The sequence below is a fragment of the Callorhinus ursinus genome, unplaced genomic scaffold (genome assembly GCF_003265705.2).
Source record: "Callorhinus ursinus isolate GAN/ISIS: 27379988/994484 unplaced genomic scaffold, GSC_fseal_2.0 scaffold16, whole genome shotgun sequence".
Lineage (NCBI taxonomy): Eukaryota > Metazoa > Chordata > Mammalia > Carnivora > Otariidae > Callorhinus > Callorhinus ursinus.
This window is the reverse complement of record NW_027397078.1, coordinates 8112452-8117906: the sequence shown is the minus strand read 5'-3', so window position 1 is coordinate 8117906 and position 5455 is coordinate 8112452. Positions and strand designations below refer to the sequence as shown.

The 5455-nt window shown below is 51.9% G+C and overlaps 1 pseudogene; it reads left to right on the top strand.

Moving 5' to 3' along the window:
• Positions 1 to 218: 218 nt before the first annotated feature.
• Positions 219 to 5233, top strand: LOC112812925 (GTP-binding nuclear protein Ran pseudogene; annotated as a pseudogene).
• The last annotated feature ends 222 nt before the right edge of the window (positions 5234 to 5455 follow it).

The window sequence follows — 5455 nt, the reverse complement described above, 5'->3', positions numbered from 1 at the left end:
TCTTTCTAGCAAATAATCAAACCTGAGGGTGGTCTTGGGGACCCCTGAACTCTGTAGTTGGTGTGAGAAGTGTGGTCTTGTAGACTGGTCTTGTAGAGGGTGGTCTTGTAGACTGTTGCCTAGTTTTACAAGAGGGTACACAGATGGAGAATGCTATCATGTTAACAGTAAATGCAAGAATAATGGTCATAACGCCCTCAGTCAGATGGAGCACGGGGATGCTTCTGGAAGCTGCCCAAGGAGAATCACAAGTTCAGTTCAAACTTGTGTTGGTTGGTGATGATGTGCTGGAAAAATGACATTTGTGGAACATCATTTGACTGGTGAATTGGAGAAGTATGTGACTACGTTGGAGGTTGACGCCCATTGCTTGTGTTCCACACCAGAAGAGGACCGTTGAGTTCAATGTATGGAATTCAAAGGATCAGGAGAAATTTGGTGGACCAAGGAGAGATGGCTGTTATATATGAACCCAGCGTGCCGTCGTAATGTCTGATGTAACATCGAGCGTTACTTCCAAGGATGTGCCTCACTGGCATAGAGATTTGGTACAAGTATGTGAAAACATCCCCATCACGTTGGGTGGCATCAAAGTGGGTATTAAGGACAGGAAAGTTAAGGCAAAATCCATCATTTTCCATTGAAAGAATCTTCAGTACTATGACATTTCTGCTAAAAGTAACTACAAACTTTGAGAAGCTCTTCCTTTGGCTTGTTTGAAAACTAACTGGAGACCCTCACTTGGAGTTCGTGGCCACGCCCATTCTTGCCCCACCAGAGGTTGGCACGGACACAGTTCTGGTAGTACGGTATGAGGCTGGTAGAGGGGGGCCCTCACAGCGTGCCCAGAAACACCATCTCCACATGTACCAGATACCTCTATCCTGTGGCTGGTTCGAAATTCCATGGCGCCCACGCCAACCACAGGTTGGCAGCTCTCTAATGCATGTGCCTTCCGCCAATTAGACCATCTTTATTTTAAGTGCCTAATAGGAAGAGACACGTTTGGTTTCAAAATCCATATGCATTACACTAAGAAATTTCAACATCTCACCTGTCCACTAAAGGAAGAGCTGCTAGATGCTTTAAATATAATTCCAACTGTTGCACAATTTTAAATGGATGATAAAAAAAAAAAAAGAGTCAATTGCTTACCTGTGCTAACAAAGTTTCTCCTCGATGGTGACTATCAAGCATTCAAGTGTTAATCATCAAAAAGTCTAGATCGGGAATTATGTGTGGCCACTGCAAGCGCTAAACCTCATATAAAAACTTAAGTTGATGAAAGCAAACTGTGCTAGATTGATTAAAGGCCACCAATTCCTCCCATGCTCCTTTGCACTGTGTAGTAGGTCCTCCCACGTCTTCCTCCCATCTAGGAGCCCGGCTATTTCTCCATCCCCCCACCCAAGAGTCTGGGCTGGCCCTGTGATCTGCTTCTGCCAATAGAAAGAGGTGGACGTGACTTGGGGCTCCCACAGTTAAGACAGGAAGCTTGAGGCTTCTGTGTTGATTCCCTTAGAAGGTTCGGGTTGCTATGTAAGAGTCCATCTAGCCTACTAGAACAGGAGAAGTCATGGAGGAGAGGAGACTTGAGGGGTCCTAGTCCACAGCCAGACACGCAAGTGAAGCCATCTTGGACCTTCTAGCCCAGCTGAGCCTCCCTCTTGAATGAGTCCAGTCAAAACCCACGGAGAAAGTGGCCGGCCAAACCAGCACAATCATGACAGAGCATGGACTATTGCTGTTTTAGGCCAGTACACTTTGGGGTGGCTTGTTACACAGCAAAGGCTAACTAAAACACAAGCTCAATTTATCATTAAAAAAATGAAAGGATAGGGGCACCTGGGTGGCTTAGTCTATTAAGCCTCTGACTCTTGATTTTGGCTCAGGCCATGATCTCAGGGTGGTGGTATCGAGTCCTGCCCTGGACGCCTACACTCAGCCTGGAGTCAGCTTGAGATTCTCTAACTCTCCCTCTGCCCCTCCCCACCCTGCTCTCTCTCTCTCTCAAATAAATAAATAAATCTTTAAAAAAAAAAATGAAAGGATAAGAACAGGAGGGGGAAGTGGGTGGGGAGAGAGATGAAACGAAATTGACCCTACCTTGATAATTGTTGAAGCTGAGGATTATCTACTCATCTGTTTTTTTATGTGTGAAATTTTCCATAGTATAAAGGAGAACATAAAGGGAGGGTTGTGAAGACTTCATTAGGAAACTGTATATGCCTGCTGGGTATTTAACACCATTTCCAATAGTTTATATTTCATTTTCTTTACATGATTGCATAATACACACAATGAAATCATTTTTTCCTCCACCAGGCCCCATTTCGACTCTCCAAATACTCTCCAGTTCACCCCTGGAAGTCATTGGGATATTATATAATATAAATTTTCTGAGTGTCTCATGAGGTGAATAAGGATGAGGAGCCTGGCATGACCCCACATCCAAAAACCTCGCCAAAGGCAGCTGGCGCCCCCAACAGGACTCCAACAGGGCAGGCGCCCCTGGCCCCCACCCCCCATCCTTCCCGGAGTGGGAGGAGCCTATGGGGAAGGCCCGCCTCCCGGGCCGCCCGCTCGGCTCTCTGGCCCGCCCTCCTGGCCACGCTCTGGCTCGGGTAGTGACAGTGCCCAGGACCGCCTGCCCGATAGCGCTTGCCCCGTCCTCGGGGTGGGGGTGAGGGTGCTGGGAGGGGCCGGAAAAGGCGGGCCAGCCTGAATTACGAACCGCTCCAAACCATCCGGGGAGGGGCCAGAAGCTTCTCTTAGACCGATCAGGCAGTCATTCCATCCCCTCCACCAGCCTTGCGAGGGGACAGGTGGTGGGCGCACCGCCCTGGGCTCCCAGTCGTCCTGGGACGCCCCGGCTTTGGGGAGCGGGGAACCTCTGCCCCCTCTGAGTCACACTCTCCGGGAGCCCCGGCACCCCTGGGCTCCGATCCTCGACGGCTGTACACCTGCGCGCAGCCCCGAAGTGAAGGGGTGACGGGGCGCGGCGTCGAGGGCCGGGGGCGGGACCAGCACTGTCCCCGGCTGGGCGCCGGGCGGCCGGGGAGGTGGGGGGGGCCCGCGGCCCTGGCCTGGACGTAAGCGCCCCCCCGAGGCCGTCTGGAACCTGATTTTCCCCCGCCTTATCGATGCCGTCCCGCTTCCTAACGTCGTTTGGAATGACTGATGTGAGCTCTCGGGCCTCGAAGCCACCGTCCCAGGAAGCCCTCTTTCCTTGCAAGGGCGCCCAGACCCCGCGGCGCGAGCGCGGAGGGAGAGAGGGAGGGAGGAGGAAGAAACGGGGGGTGGGGGGAGGCGGGCAAGGGGAAGGAAGGAGAGGAATGAATTGCATTGGCCGGTCGCATCCGCAGCGGATGATGCTGACACCCTCCGTGCGGGCCCCCTCCCCCGGGGCCGAGCGCTCCGCTTCCCCACGCCAGGCTGCCGACAAATGAGCACACAGCACGCGGACCAGAACATCAACAAGGCTATTTTATTACTTCCTTTTTATTTATTTATTTTTTTGCACACTAATTAATAAATAAACTCTTGCACCGGAAAAGAAAAAAAAAAAAGGCAGGCAAGCCAGAATCCAAACATCCTCTCGGTTGCCATTTGGTTATGTAAGAAGGAGGAATTAAGGCTAGTTGGCGGTAAAGAATTCCTCTGATGCCACGCTCCAAATCAGAGCCCCTGCAAGGCCTTAAATCAAAAGGGAAAGCGGGCACCAGCAGCAAGCACAGAAAGTGGGGCAGAGTTCTGTCAGCAGCTCACGTAATGCTCCTGCTCCTAAGCGGACGATTGTCACATGTCGCAGAATTAGGCCCAGCTGAAAGCCACCAGCCCTCCACACCCCCTCCTAGGGCCACCCCCCCCCGCCCCGCCTCTCCATTGACTTTCTGCGCAGTGCCGGGCTCCCAGGTCCCCGCCTCCACCCACGGTGGCCAGGGATGCTGGGGCAGGGAGCAGACACCTGCCCCCAAGGTACAGGGCCACCAGAGTCTCCTCACCCAGGAATTTAAGATTGGGATGGAGAAAGGCAACACGTGTCTATGAAGAGCCAGGGGCCGTTCGGTGTACACAGGGGAGCTATGGAAGGCTGTAGGTCTGAGGAGGCAGAGGGAGCAGTCTGCCAGCAGAAAAGGCCAAGGGAAGAAGGGAGAGAGGGAAGAGAGGAAGGGGGAGACCGAGCATAAAATGCTGCTAGCACTGAGAGGGGCGGGCCACAGGAATTCTGCTTATGCTCGCGGCTGCCTTCTTGGCCTTTCTGAGCCCCACTGCAGCTCCCCCGCCCCCACCATCTTCCGTAACAATAATCCCTGTCTTCTGGTTCGCCAGGCACCTGTCACTGCTAACCTTCTGAAGTTCAGTGAGCTCGAAACTTCTGTTGCTTGGAGTCAACGGGCTTCTAAATAATATGCCTTCAAATCAAAGCTTCATTTTTCATTTTACTTTAAAAACATAGATTTGGGGGGGGCTGGGGGGCTCAGTCGTTAAGCGGCTGCCTTCGGTTGGGGTCATGATCCCAGGGTCCTGGGATGGAGCCTGCATCGGGCTCCCTGCTCAGCAGGAAGCCTGCTTCTCCCTCTCCCACTCCCTCTGCTTGTGTTCCCTCTCTCGCTGTCTCTCTCTCTCTCTGTCAAATAAATAAATAAAAAGATTTTAATTTATTTATTTGACAGAGAGAGAGAGAGCACAAGCAGGGGGAGCGGCAGGCAGAGGGAGAAACAGGCTCCTCACTGAGGAGGGGAGCCTGATGTGGGGCTCAATCCCAGGACCCTGGGATCATGACCTCAGCCTAAGGCAGACGTTTAACCGACTGAGCCACCCAAGCCCCCTAAAAACATAGATTTTATTTTTTAGAGCAGTTTTAGGTTCACAGCAAAATTGGGAGGAAGGTACAGAGAGTTCCCATATACTCTCTCTCCCCCCCATATGAACAGCACCCCCACTTGTCAACATCCCCCACCAGAGCGCACATTTGTTAAGCTGATGGACATACATTGACACATCATAATCACTCAGAGTCTGTAGTTTACCTTAAGGTTTATTCTTGGTGTTGTACAGTGTTGTACATTCTATGGGTTTGCACAAATGTATAATTGTTACTGATCGACCTCTCACAGCCACTCACTCAGGAAACAAACGGGTGAGCCCTCGCACAGCCCTGGCCACCTGCTCCGTCCAGGGGGATCCTGGGGAGATTGGGGGCTGGACAAGTCGAAAGCCCAGCTCCTGATTAAGTTTGCCAACGCCCTTGCCAACAAACTCGGATAAATTTGCCGCAAGAGAAGTCAATAACTCCAGAAATGAGGGTTTGGAAGGGAGAAAGGGAGAAATTTATTTCGGTTGCTGGCAACGGGTGGTGGTGGCAGGCTCAAGGGACCTCTCCACCTGCAAGATGGACACCTAGAGTTTTGTAAAGAGAGGTTTGGGGGATATGTGCAAGACAGCAGGCAGG